Raw genomic sequence first — 15,182 nt, forward strand, 5'->3', positions numbered from 1 at the left:
TATTATTACCACAACCAGCAACTATCTCACTCACCTTGGCTTTACCATTAAGTTTAGGTGGAAGTGCCTCAGCATTAGTTCGAGTAGCAACAAGTTCAACTTAGGCAGCGGGTTTATTGGGCTTTTATTGCTGTTTTGTCAAAGTGCAGCCTTTATTTCTTGCTTGGATGGGCTTATCACCACACCGAAAGCCTCTGGACATCATCTCAAGAGCCCATCGTTGAGTTTCAGCTTGGGCCCCCCATAGTTTATTTCAAAGCATCAATTTCCCCTTCAACACTTAGCATTCGAGTTATCTGAGTGTCTTCAATCATCCAATTCCGTCCCCTACATAACTCATGCGTAAAGAGTTCAATTAAATACCAAGACAAGCTATTAGCAATTGAAAGCACTTGTGGAATTTGCAAAATTATATTTGACAAACTATTACAAAAAACCCAACAGTGTAGTTTTGAATTTCAACATAATCTGCTCATAACCGGTTAAAATGGCCCGATTTTCGGTTTTCACGGTTAAACCGACCAGTTCTGGTTAAACTTTCTCTTCTTCTTTTTTTCCTATTTTTATAATTTTTTATATGAAATAATTTTATATACTATTATTATTGTTTTAAAATTATATTTTTTGTCATCAATTTTTTTTTTTTACTTTTTTTTATATAAACTAAAAAATTTTATACTATTATTTAAAATTCATAAAATAAATAAAAAATAAAAAAATAAAAAAAAGATGTAGATATTTTAACATCCTCAATTTTTTTTAACATCCTCAATTGCAATGTCCAAAAAAAGCAAATATATATATATATATATATATTGTAAGGGCAAGATTTGGAGCCCAAGCCCAAACGTATGGAATCCTAGTCTAATAAGCCCAATACAATGAATTTTGTAGAGTATGGGTCAAAGAACTAGGTCTTGATGAGTTGGGCAACGGCTAGTATGGAGTTAAAAATCAATCAAATACAAATAACAGCCATCATTGCCAATGGACGTTCGGTCCAAGGAGACCAAAATTTAACGTATACAAATCACAATATTAAGATTGTTTAGCATGCTATAGTATTCTCTTTCACTCTTTTTCTGCCTCCTTTCTTCATGGGGGCTCTTCTACATTATATAGCTCCTTTCTGATCATCTGGACCTTACACTTGTTGATCATCTGGATCCCCACTTGAATACCCATCCCATCAGACACTCCTTTCAGCCCTCTGTGAGTTGTGGCAGCCAAGGCAGCCTTGTTCAGGGGTTTTCTCCACATTAATGTGGCCAGAAAAATAGTTGCAATGCATTTAATGTGGTGGTGGCAGCTTTTCCTTAGATATTTTGAGTTTTCTTCCCTCTTATGTGTTCAGGGGGCGCATTTCAATTGTTAAAGTACACACTTGGTCTGCGTTTGTCATATCCGAGGAGGAGTTCCTCCTCGGACCTTCTTCTATTTGTTCCCCACTGATGAAACTTGTAATGTGGATCATTTCAGTCGTATTCTTCTCCTCGGACAAGGCCCAAGGCCCAATACATTATTTTGGGCCCTAGCCCCTACAATAGCCCCTCAAAACTCCAATTTTTCCCTTCCATCCGAGGAGAAAAGCGGGATTTTGATTTTTCAAGAGATAAGACCAACTGATTTTTGGTTCACACGTGTGGGAGTGGTTACTTCTGATGCGTCGTAGTTTACGAGGCGCTATTAATTACTCCAAGCGGCTTTGTGTCCCCCACATCTAACGGCTGGCGTTCCTCCTAGTATTTCGAGCGGGAGTAATCTTTTCCATCTTCTCCTGCTATATAAAGCCTTGAAGGAACCCCCTTTGCCTTTCTTTTTTACGAATATTCAAGAACTTCAAAGAACTCCAGCGCCCAGTCTTCATAAAATGCACCAAACTCTTGAGTTTCCATAGTCCTTTCCTGTAAGAAGCTTTTCTTTGAAAAGATCTCTGAAAGTTTCAGAGATTATTATACAAGTACCCGTAAGTTCTCATTCCTTTATATTACGCCTTTTTCATCTCGGCCTTCCTCCTCGGCCTTTCAGTTCATCTAGATGGGTAAATTCAAGCTTTTAGTAAATACACCAACCGCTATGGAGGCTTTTAGAGCTAGGTACCGTATTCCACAGGGGGTGGTTTTAGAATATTACCCTTAGGACCGAGTACTGACCGATAGAGATATGGGTCAAGTTGTTATTCCTATAATCGTTTTCATAGAGGGAGGAATAACGCTTCCCATGCGTAGGATTACCCGAGACTACTTGATTAACCATAGGTTGACCCCTTATCAGTGCGCCCCCAACCTATTTAGGGTCTTGGGCTGCGTAGATGTCCTGAACGAGCAAATGGGTTTAGGGCTCACGTGGCACAATGTGGTTCACATGTACGAGTGCCATAAGCTTGCCAGCGTGGGGTACTACCTTAAATCTCGGTCCGAGGACGTTAGGCTAATATCCTGTCTTCCCAAGTCCAATAAGGGTATGAAGGATGACTACCATATTGCCTCGGGGGAATGGAGCGACGGTCTTCATTGTCCAACTCGGGCAAGAGATCTAGGTGTGGTACCTTTAGGATCAGTCCCCTTGGAAGGGGATTTAACCTTTTAGCTTTATTCATTTTGCTTGGCACTTCATTTTTTGGTAGAAAATATCTTTTTAGCGATCTGACCATAATTCCCTTCTTGGCTGTTATGCAGATAAAGCCCACGTTGCTCCGCGACTCGGCCATACCAACGTTCAGGCCCTTAACTACCTCTTGAGGTCGAAGATTTTTGTAAGCGAGGACGGAAAATTTCATGTCGCTCATTTGATCTTGGGTTACGAGCCCCTGTCCTGCATCTTTCAGGACATTGGCCAATCAATAAGAGCCGGTAGTCCAAGGTTATCATGGATCGACGTTTCTAAGCCAGAATTTTTGGCTCGAAGGGACCTTCTGCTGGTTACCTTCACCATTCTACAAAACCTTCCACCAGCTGCACAGCTACCTCCACAAGACCATCCCGGAGCCGCAGCATCTGTTGAAGAAGAGATTGAATCATCTCGCCTTTCATTAGAGGAGGAGATAAACGAGTTCTATTTTAAGGAAGATAATCTAAAGGCTCCTCTGATTAACCTCTCGGACGCCGAGGGTGAGCCAGACAGAAACTCCAGCATTTGCACCCTTCCCCTTGTGATCGCCTGCCCGAACGATTCCTCTTACGAAGAGGTAGATAACATGGCTTCGAACAAGGGCAATAAAAGCTTAAGGGAGCTTATGGCTGCCCGGGGCAAAGGGTCAACCTTCAAGGCGCCCACTAAATCTCAAGCTCCCTCCAACCTTCCTCCTGCCCCTCCACAGTCCCCGCCGACCTTGGCCTGAAGGTTTACCCTGACTTGAAGAAGAAGAGGCCGGCCGAGTTGCTTGAGGAAGGCAAGGTGGGCCCTCGGCATGGCGCAAAACACCAAAAGGTGACTCGGGAACCTCGTGACAAGAGGGCCCCATCGGTAGAGAGCCGCGACGAGCTGGATAGGGCTGAAATGCGTGTGGCACAGCGTAGTTGGAGCCTTCCGCTTGAGGTGGATGGGGCACCATATCCTTGGAACGCCTCGGTCCGGAAATACCAGAGGGGCCGAGTAGGGTACATCGTTGAAGCCTTGGAGTAGCCCATGCTCCTTCCTAGGGACATGGACGCTTATAGGCGTTTCTCCCAGAACGAACTCTTCCTGTCCCTGAAGAGGGACCTTGCAATGGTAAGGCAACTTATCTCTTTAAAAGCATAAATATTGAATCATATTTTGTTCTAACTCATGTCATTTGGTGATCTTTGGATAGATTACTCGGCAAGTTTTTGTGGCCGAGGAATGGTATCGCGATGCTCACAAGCTGGCCGATGCTAAAGCCCTCTCTCGCGCCTAGATAGAGAAAACAGTAGGGGCTATCAAGCAGGAGGAGTATAAGTTGACTGAGAAGTTGAAGGAGGCACAATCAGGCCGTCTAAGTGCTGAGGCTGGCCTGAAAAATGCGGAGAAGCAAGCTGAGGACCAACCCAGAAGTTGCACGTGACTAAGATCAATCTTGCCACTGAGAAACAAGCTGTCCTAGATCTCAAAACCGCGTTGCAGAAGGTCGAGGAAACCCAGCTGGCCAAGGAAGCAGTCGAGGCCGAGAAGAGGGCTGCTTATCAACTTGGTGTGAAGGAGACGCAAGTAAGGCTTGCCAAAGAACTGTCAGAAGTATGTAGGGACTACTGCAGCGTTACATGGGACAAGGCTCTCAGCGTTACGGGTGTCCCTGCAGATTCTTTTTAGAGGCTGCTTGAAGACATCTTCTACCCCCTAGAGATTCGGAAGGTCCCTACCGACGCCCCAGAAACTTCTAAGCAACCTGCGGCTATCCCAGATGCCATCCCAATAGCCGAAACTACAAAAGGACCTAGCCAAGTCACCGACCAAGGTGAGGAAGCCAAGGGAGAGAAGGGAAAAGGCTAGGGTAAAGGGAAAAAACCCTCTTCCAAATCAAAGGATCCCTCCAAGGAGAAGGTTGCAGAGGTCGAGGGTCATGGGGTTGACCCCCAAGCCAAGGACGTTCCTCCTTCTCAGCCAGAGCAAAAAAAAGATCCTCCTGCTGAAGCTTAGCCCCTAGGGTTTTTCTTTTTATTTATTTTTTTAGTATCATTTTGAAGTAGAATTGTATCTTGTTTTTGTTTTCAAAGACGTCTCGTCCAAGCGTATTATATTATCTTTATCTCCTAATGTGAATGCTCTTTCTTTCATCCTTTGTTCTTTTGCCTGATGTTGTTTGGATTTTATTGCATTGTTCTGAGTAAATATAATTGTGCCTTCAGTTAGAGTTTACAATAATATTTTGCTAATATGACTAAGTGTTAGGAGTAAAACTGTGTAATGAATCTTAAGTAATGAAGGTTGACATGCAAATAGTCTCTATACTGCATGTAAGTATAGGTTTAAATTTGCTTTGGGTCTGTTTAGGCTTTAAGTCCAGTTTAAAAATCTACATATATGCAATTTAAGATTATGAAATGCACCCACTTCAAGACTCGTTTGAATTGTTTAACGCCTGAATAGATGTCATAAGTTATTAATTTTCCCCTAAGCCTGTGGTCCGAGGAGCCATGCAGGATTTAGGTTCTGTTTAACACTTGGATAGATGCCATAAGCTATTAATTTCCCCTAAGCTTGTGGTCCGAGGAGCCATGCAGGACTTAGGTTCAATTTAACACTGTGATAGATGCCATAAGTTATTAATTTCCCCTAAGCCTGTGGTCCGAGGAGCCATGCAGGACTTAGGTTTTGTTTAACACATGGATAGATGCCATAAGTTATTAAATTCCCTAAGCCAGTGGTCCAAGGAGCCATGCAGGACTTAGGTTCTGTTTAATACTTGGATAGATGCCATAAGTTATTAATTTCCCCTAAACCTGTGGTCCGAGGAGCCATGCAGGACTTAGGTTCTGTTTAACACTTGGATAGATGCCATGAGTTATTAATTTCCCTAAGCCTGTGATCCGAGGAGCCATGCAGGACTTAGGTTCTGTTTAACATTTGGATGGTAGTGAACCGTATGACGTGCAATTACAATAAAACATAGTGTAGGCAAAATTGCTATTACTAATAATAATATCTTCTTAGGTTATTTACATTCCATGGGCGGGGTACAACTTTCTCATCTAAGTCTTCCAGATGATATGCACCTATTCCTGATACTGAAGTGATGCGATACGAACCTTCCCAGTTGGGCCCCAACTTTCCCCAGGACAGGTTCTTAGCGTTACCTAAAATTTTCCTTAGTACTAGGTCTCTTGGCACTAGCGGCCATAGTTTTACATTTGCATCATACCCCTACTTGAGCTTTTGTTGGTAATAGGCCAATTGAATCATTGCCTTTTCTCTTTTCTCTTCAATTAAATCCAAATTTCTTCCTAGCAGTTCATCGTTGTTACTTGGAGTGAAGGTGCCCGTTTTCAACGTTGGGAAGCTAATCTCCAAGGCGAGGACTGCTTCGGCCCCATAATTCATAGAAAAGGGAGTCTCTCCCGTTAACCGTCGTGGTGTAGTCCAATAGGTGGATGTGCGGCAGCTCTTCCACACATCTTCCCCTAGCATCATCCAATCTTTTTTTCAATCCATTGACTATGACCTTATTAACAACCTCGGCCTGCCCATTTCCTCAAGAGTAGGCCAGAGTGGAATATCGGTTCGTAATTCCCAGGTCGCAACAATATTTCTTGAAGGTCTTATTATCAAATTGAAGGCCATTGTCCGAGATGAGGGCATGAGGGACTCCAAATCGAGTAACGATGTTCCTCCAGATGAATTTCTTTGCATCCACGTCCCTGATGTTGGCCAGGGGCTCAACTTCGACCCATTTGGTGAAATAGTCTGTGCCAACCATCAGGTATCTTTTATTTCCTGCTACTTTAGGGAAAGGGCCTACCATATCCAGGCCCCATTGAGCGAATGGCCAAGGACAGGAGAGGGGATTAAGGATCCCTCCCGGTTGGTGGATATTTGGAGCAAACTGTTGGCATTGATCACACTTCTTGGCATATTCTTAGGCTTCTTTCTGCATACCCGGCCACCAGTATCCTTGAGTGAGGGTTCTGTGTGCCAGTGATCTTCCTCCTGTGTGACTCCCACAAATTCTCTCATGCAATTCTTCGAGTTATAGCTCTGATGCTTCGGGGTGTACACATAGCAGATACGGCCCAAAATAGTAGTGCTTGTACAGCTTGTAATCCTCGAACAGCCAAAACCGAGGAACTTTTCTTCGTATCTTCTCGGCTTCTGATTTCTCCTGGTAATGCATCATCTTTAAGAAAGCTCACCATCGGATCGATCCAGCTTAGACTCGCTCTGACTTGAAGGATTCAAACCCTGTCCTTTTTTACTACGTCTGCCCTGTAAAAGTCCTCGACGAGGATGATTCGAGGTAAACCCTGCTCCGAGGACATGGCAAGAATGGCCAATGAATCCACATGCATGTTCCCACTCCTAGAGACGTGTGTCAAGTTTAAGAAATCAAAGTCCGATTGCAAGCGCCTGACTTGACTTAGGTACTCCTGCATTCTCACATCTCTGGCTTCTAGCTCACCCTTCACTTGGCCTACAGCCAATCTGGAATCCGAGAACACTTCTAATGCCTTCCTTCCCATTTTCTGCACCATGGCCATTCCTTACAATAAAGCTTCATACTCGGCTTCGTTGTTCGTGGCCAAGAACCCTAGTCTCAATGATTTTTTTATGGTAATCTTCTCAAGGGATATTAGAACTAGCTCTACCCTGGATCCCCTTTGGTTTGCCGCTCCATCGATGTACACTTTCCAGCGTGAGGTTCCTTGTGTAGAGATTGTGCCAACCGATTTTCCATCCATGTTTTCCTCCTTTGCTACTGCTTCTATTGGGGGCTTGGAAAATTCGGCTATTAAATCAGCAAGGACTTGGCCCTTGACAGAGGTCCGAAGCATGTCTTTAATATTGAAAGCCCCTAGAAGCGTGCTCCACATGGAAATTCTTCCTGTGTAATCGGCACTCTGGAGTACAGACTTGAGTGGAAGCTAAGTTAGAACAACAACCGTGTGCGCCTAGAAGTAATGAAGCAGTTTTCGCGTAGCATGCACTACTGCCAAGATCGCCTTCTCCAATGGTAAGTAACGCACTTCGACCTCATGTAACGATTTACTCACATAGTAAATTGGTCGTTATTTGCCACCATTGATCCGTATTAACACCAAGCTTACAGCATGAGGGGCCACCGCGATGTAGGCGAAAAAAACCTCGTCGGCCACAGGGCTAGACATGATGGGTGGCCGCGACAGGTATTCTTTAAGTTGCTAGAAGGCTAAGGCATAGTCTTCAGACCACTCAAATCCTTTCTAGTTCATCAGGAGGTAGAAGGGCCGGCATCGGTCTGCAAATCAAGAAATAAACCGATTCAAGGCCACGATCATTCCAGTGAGTTTCTGGATTTCTTTTGGGTTCCGAGGAGCTTGCAAATTGTGAATCGCTATGATCTGATCTGGGTTCACCTTAATTCCCCTGTGAGTTACCATATAACCCAAAAATTTGCCAAACCCGACACCAAATGAGCACTTAGAGGCATTGAGACGTAGTTTGTGTTTTCTTAAGATATCAAAAATGACTTTGAGATCTTCCACATGCTCGGACACCACTTTACTTTTTACTACCATGTCGTCTATGTAGACTTCAATACTCCTGCCCAGCTGCGGCTCAAACATTTTAGTCATCATCCTTTGGTAGGTAGACCCTGCATTCTTCAAACCAAAATGCATAACTTTGTGGTGGTAGTTTCCAATAGGAGTTACGAATGCCATTTTTTCTTAATCACCCGGGGCTAGTGGTATTTGATGATAGCCCTAAAAGGCATCCAAAAAGCTCATTCGAAGATGGCCTACAGTTGCATCCACTAACTGGTCTATCCGAGGCACTGGGAACGAGTCTTTTGGGCACGCCCTATTCAAGTCTGTGAAATCTACGCAAACTCACCACTTCCCACTCTTCTTTTTCACCACTACAGTATTGGCCAACCACTCGGGGTAGAAGACTTCTTTGATAACTCCTGCTTTTTTGAGCTTTGTTACTTCATCCCTAACGACTTTGGCATGCTCTTTTGACGGGCGTCTAGGTGGTTGCTTTTTGGGGCTGGTGGATGGATTAACGTTTAGGTGGTGGCAAATGAAGTTTAGGTCAATTCCCAGGGCCTCGTAGGTGTCCCATGCAAGCACGTCCACATTTTTTCTCAGAAACCCAATCAGTTCTTCTTTCTCTCGGAGAGGTAGTTCTGAGCCAACTTGAAAGAATTTCTCTGGATCAGCGTTAACAATCACATTTTCTAGATCTTCACATTTTACTTCCTTGGCTGGCTCATTAGTGGGTATTGTCGGGGTGGCTGATTGCTATAAGTCCCTTCTAATAAAAGCTGAAGACTCTGCATTGGGTTGGCTTGAGATGGCAGCCACCATGCATTGTCTGGCCATGGCCTGATTTCCCACAATCTCCTCTACTCGGCCTTCCGACTGGTATTTCACCTTCTGGTGGAGTGTAGAAGAAATGGCCCTTAAGGCATGGAGCCAAGGTCTAGCCACTATAACTGTGTAAAGCAAATAGGCGTCGACCACAATGAAGTCCACCTCCCACCGATCTGTATGAGCAGTCTGATCTGGCCCCCTAGTGTAACGGTTTTCCCTTCGAAGCTTACTAAAGGGGAATCATATGCCGTTAAGTCTTCAAGTTTTAAATTCAGCCCCCTGTACAAGTTGGGGTACATTACTTCCACAGCACTGCCCTGATCCACCAGTACTCTCTTCACATCAAACCCCTCAATTCTGAGTGTAACTACCAGAGCATCGTCGTGGAGTTAGATGGTTCCGATCTTATCCTCGTCCGAGAATCCCAGCACAAGCGAGGCTTCTTTCCTGGATTTTTTGAACTCTCGATTGTTGTCCTCGGTGGAAAGCCGAGCCACAGACATTACTCTGGAGGGACAAGAACCGGTCCTTCCCGGAGCAGCAAGGATGACATTTATCGTGCCCATGGGAGGTCTAAAAGATATGTCTCTTCGGGGTTCTTAGTTCATCTAGTCTGGATGACCATTGGAAGGATGCAAAATGTACCTCAATTTCCCTTCTCAAACCAACTGATCCAAATGGTTCCATAGGTTCCTACAGTCCTCGGTAGTATGTCTGTGGTCTTGGTGGTACTGACAATATAGACTCTGATTGCGCTTTGTGGAGTCTCCAGTCATCTTATTCGGCCACTTAAAGAATGGCTCATTCTTGACTATCTCTAAAACTTGGTGTACCGGTTCTCTGAATACGGCGTTAACCGTCTGCGTGTTGGCTGATCCTGATTGCCCTACCAAATCTCTTCTTGGATGGTTATTGTTGTATCGTTCCAACCTGAAATCATTCCTCTTTTGAGGGATGATCTTCTACTTTCCTTTCCCTTGTAGTTGGTCCTCTTCCACTCTTTTGTATTTGTCAATCCGGTTCATAAGTTGACGAACGCTGGTGACAAGTTTACCAGTCAAGGATTTCCTAAAACCGTGCTAGGTGGGGAGGCCGCTTTTAAAAGTGCTGATGGCGACGACGTCATAGTTGCTGTCCATTTCATTGTACATTTCCCAGTATCTGTCCGAGTATGCTTTTAAAGTTTCTCCCTCATGTATGGATAATGATAATAATGAGCTCAGAGGCAGAGTAACTCGTCTATTCGTAATGAAACGAGAGCCAAAAGCTTGGGTGAGTTGCTTGTAGGAATCTATGGAATCCGTTTTCAAGCTATTGAACCATCTCATCACCACGGGTCCTAAGCTGGATGGGAGAACCTTGCACATCAAAGCTTCATTCTGAGAGTGGATGACCATTCTTTGATTAAACTGGCTCACATGCTCCACAGGGTCCATTCGACCATTATAAACGGTGAACGTAGGTTGATGGAAACGCCGAGGTAGTCTAGCACCTTCTATCTTGCGTGTGAAGGGTGACTTAGAGACCTGATCGAGGGCTTTGTTCATGGCATCATTACCCAGGCCCTTACTAGATGGTCCCTTGTGCTTCCGTTTATGGCGGTGCTCGTCTTCATAAGAGAAGGACTCGCTTGGGGGAGTTCTTAATCTCCACCTGTAATCACTATCCTCTTCATCATTAGAGGATATGTTGGAGTTAGAAGGGGACCGCCTTCGTTGTGCATGGTGCAGTCTCTTTTTTAAGTCGTCTATCTCTTGCTGCATGGCTCGATGGTTGTTTTGTCTTTGGGATATGCGATTGCCCACTTGAGAAGGGCTTCTGTTCGTCTGGGTGACATGCACACTCCCCTCTAGCTGATTTCGTTCAAGTTTAGGGTCAGGGGAATTACCCTGTTGTTGAGACCCCATAGGTTCTGTTCGTTGGGGACTTGCCTGGCGTGGGTTTTCCTAGTGTAGACCTGATCCTTCCATGCTTAACTGTTGCACTCACTGGCATACAAGTTCTCCCCATAGACGGCGCCAATTGTAAGGGCAAGATTTGGAGCCCAAACCCAAACGTATGGAATCCTGGTCTAATAAGCCCAATACAATAAATTTTGTAGAGTATGGGTCAAAGAACTAGGTCTTGATGAGTTGGGCAACGACTAGTATGGAGTTAAAAATCAATCAAACACAAATAAAAGCCATCATTGCCAATGGACGTTCGGTTTGAGGAAACCAAAATTTAACGTATATAGATCACAATATTAAGATTGTTTAGCATGCTATAGTATTTTCTCTCACTCTTTTTCTGCCTCCTTTCTTCATGGGGGCTCTTCCACATTATATAGTTCCTTTCTGATCATCTGGACTTTACATTTGTTGATCATCTGGATCCCCACTTGAGTACTCATCCCATCAGACACCCCTTTCAGCCCTCTGTGAATTGTGGCAGCTAAGGCAGTACTGTTCAAGGGTCTTCTCCACATTAATACAGTCAGAAAAGTAGCTGTAGTGCATTTAATGTGGTGGTAGCAGCTTTTCCTTAGATATTTTGAGTTTTCTTCCCTCTCACGTGTTCAGGGAGTGCATTTTAATTACTAGAGTACACACTTGGTCTAGGTTTGTCGTGTTCGAGGAGGAGTTCCTCCTCAGACCTTCTTCCCTTTGTTCCCCACTGATGAGACTTGTAATGTGGATCATTTAAGTCGTATTCTTCTCCTTGGACTTGTTAGTATCCTTGGACAGGGCCCAAGGCCCAATACATTATTTTGGGCCCTAGCCCCTACATATATATATCACCAACTGTACCGCCAAAGAAATTTCAAAATCTCTCCACACTAAGAAATTTCAAAATATTCTCTCCTCTCTCTCTCTGCAAATGAATTTTTTCAAGCGCCTGTGGTCTGATACGTTTTTCTTCTCTGTTTTGATCTATTTGTTTCCTTCTTCTTCTTTATTTCACTAAACTTTTTTTTTTTTTTTTTGGGTATAAAATCAGAATCAAAATCGAAACAAGGAGGCTCGTAAAGCAGTTCAACGCTAGGATCATATGATGATGAGCACTTAGAGATTGTGTTCCTACTAATTATTGCTTGCTCTATCAATCTTATCCTTAACCTAAATTCTCTCTCTAACACTCTCTTTCTCAGCATGCCATTTCGCTTCCTTTTGAATGCTGGAAAATCACTACCTTGTCGGATTATTCCTCATAAATTTCTTGACCATGTTTTTAGAACTTGTAAATTTTTAGCTAATTATTAATTAGTCATTCTAATTAATCTCTTTTGTTATTAGTATTCAAGAAATTTTCGATAAGGCAACATACTAATCCACCACTTATATTAAAAAAAAAAAATTAACAATATAAAAAATATGTAATGTTATTAAGAACCTACAAACATGACTCAATGAAATGGTTTGTGTTTCAACACAAACCTCTCCTCCCAAAGTATCATTGATGTGGACCAAATGGACGTAAGTGAATTGATTAGACCAAAATGGAATGAACTAGATCGAATAGACTAAACTAGACCCAACAAACCAAATAAACCAAAATGTTACGTTAATATGGTTCAATAAGAGCATGCTAACAATAAATATCGCGTCAATTTTTAAATATTATATATAGATGCCTAAAAGCACAAGTAGGTTTACCACAACAAAAAAAGAAAAAAAAAAAAAAAAAAAGGCACAAGTAAGGCCGTTTAATATTCTATTGAATAATATTTTTATACACTTCCCAAAAATAAAAGTGAATTGTACACATGTCAAGAAAACAACATATAACAAAAGTAATTTTGGGTGCAGAATGCAAACCAATGAAATACTAACTCCTATCTTTTTATTTAAAAAAATTAATAATGAATTATTGACGAATGTATTTTTCTTTTAAATATATGTATATTACAACTTGTAAGTATTCAGAAAATAAAGGCCCAAGCCCACTAAGAACAGTGGTACCTTATCTTTCAAACCAAGCCCAAACAATATAATTTCTTTAGAGAGTGGGAAATACTTCAAGTGCAATTCTAAGCTAAATCCAACTCTAAGACCGAAGAGACTAGAATGGCTAAAAGGTACAACACAAGTAGAGAATCAAAAATAAAATAAATAAATAAAAACTCTCCTTGGGCAGGTCCAAGGATTAGTTTCTTATATATATATATATATATATATATTATGTTTAAGTTCTATACCAAATAATGCACTGTTCACTTTCTCGTTTTTCTATTTCTTAGAGAAAATGTCCATCCTTAATTTCTAGGAGACTCCCTTCGTTTTATATCCTCCTTCTTTGTATCCTACCCCTCCACCTATTTGCCTCCAAGCATTCCTAAGGATACTTGTCCCATCAAAACTCTGCTGAAGATGGTAGAAATGGCTGCTAGTTGTGAAGTTACTACTCAGTGGTCATTTCCTCATTAATACAGCTGATAAAGTTGGTGCAGGGCATTCAATGTAGAGGAGAAAAGTGTTCCTTCCAAGAAACTTCCTCCTATCGTCCTTGCTTCCGTCACTACCCCTTCTCCTTACCCTGGAACATCACAAGATGCCAATTGTCTTGATTATGTTTCCATCCTGGGGTGGATGAAATCCTCGGAGCACATTTGTCCCTTCGGGCTTGGACTAAGCAAATTATTCCTTGGTCCAATCCTCCTCGATCCTCGGACCCCCCATACAACTCATAATTATATATTTATAATTCTTAAGCCTATGCCCTTGGAGCATTGTTAATAAAATCATTACTTTAATAAACTAAATTAGCAAATATCTAAAAAATACTTTACATATAAGAAAATTCAGTGGGGATCAATCCCCAAGGGTTTAACCACCACAAGGAAGGAGGAGCCGATAGGTATTGGCGTAGTAAAATGCTTTTAATTTTTCATGTGTGCTCAAATGGATTGGGCCGAGCTACATTATGCCCAGTGGGGGGAATCGCATCTGCTGGAATTCGAAAAAATAAATATAGCTGCATCTTGCCATCTTTCTAGTACCTGACTAGTAATATACTATATTCTCATGTATTAGTATTTTTTTTTTTTTTTTTTTTTTTTTGAGAAAATTTAGTTAGATTAGAAGTTAACACATGGGAGGGGGAAGTAAGACTCAAGTATTAGTATGTTTGGTGTAACAGAGGAAGAGTGGTGTCAATGAACTTCTTTATTGGATTGGTAAAACATATACGCATTGTTATAATATTAGAGGTATTAGATAAAGCAAGAACTACGTTTGACTGATAAAATCCTTGCCCCGAAAGTTTTTTTTTTTTTTTTTTTTTTTTTTTTTTTTGAGAAAAGTAAATGAACATAATATGTGTCCTAAAGCCCCATTTGGTTTGGGTGATTTTCAGGAGATCAAAAAAGAGAGGGAAAAATAAAGTGAATTTAGAATACTGCCCTTGTTTGGTTGAGATTTGAGAAGTGCCTTTTGTTTAAGTTTTGTTTTATGTAAAGGAGCATAAGAGTAAATTTATATTAATACAATTTTCTATTGTCTTATTTTTCTTTTCAACCAAACAAAAAAGTTTTTCATCCTTCTACTCCCAACCAAACACATAAGAGAAAACTAAAAAAATTTTTATCCCCCGCTTTTCCATCCCCAACCAAACAAAAGCCTAATGGCTAGTTTGAATTGAGGAATGAGAGAGGGAGAGTAAATTAGAATTGGCCAAATATTTGGCTAATTTTTGATTAACCCTACTCTACTCCTCAATCCAAACGGACCATAAAAGTTACCATTATAGAATATTATATCCTCAATCCAGCTCAATGATATGAAAGCATGCGTTTGGCAATCAATTATAAGTTGGCTTTTTCCTTGAATTATCTACTATTTACGAGTCTCACACTATTTTTTTACTCACATTTATTTCAAATAATCTAACTTTTAGTTTTTTGGAGGAAAAAAATCATAGTTATAATAATGCATATTCACACAACGCTGATATCGTAAAACAACAATGTTTTACAAACAACAAATTTCAAAAACATTTTTTTACAGCTTATTGAGGTAAACTAAATTGCGGTTAGCACATCTTTTACAGGAGACCACCATAGACATAACTTCCTTTGTAAACCAATTTCAACTCGCCTCTCAAAGTCTCAACAGTTGCAAAAATAAAGCGATGTTGGCATTTTAACGTCGGTCAAACAAACACACATCGCTCGATCTTTATAATTTTTCTTTTTGGCTAGATAGAGTGTACTCGCATAAAAATCCCCTTTAAATTCTG

Source organism: Quercus robur, chromosome 6 (assembly GCF_932294415.1).
Source record: "Quercus robur chromosome 6, dhQueRobu3.1, whole genome shotgun sequence".
Classification (NCBI taxonomy): Eukaryota; Viridiplantae; Streptophyta; class Magnoliopsida; order Fagales; family Fagaceae; genus Quercus; species Quercus robur.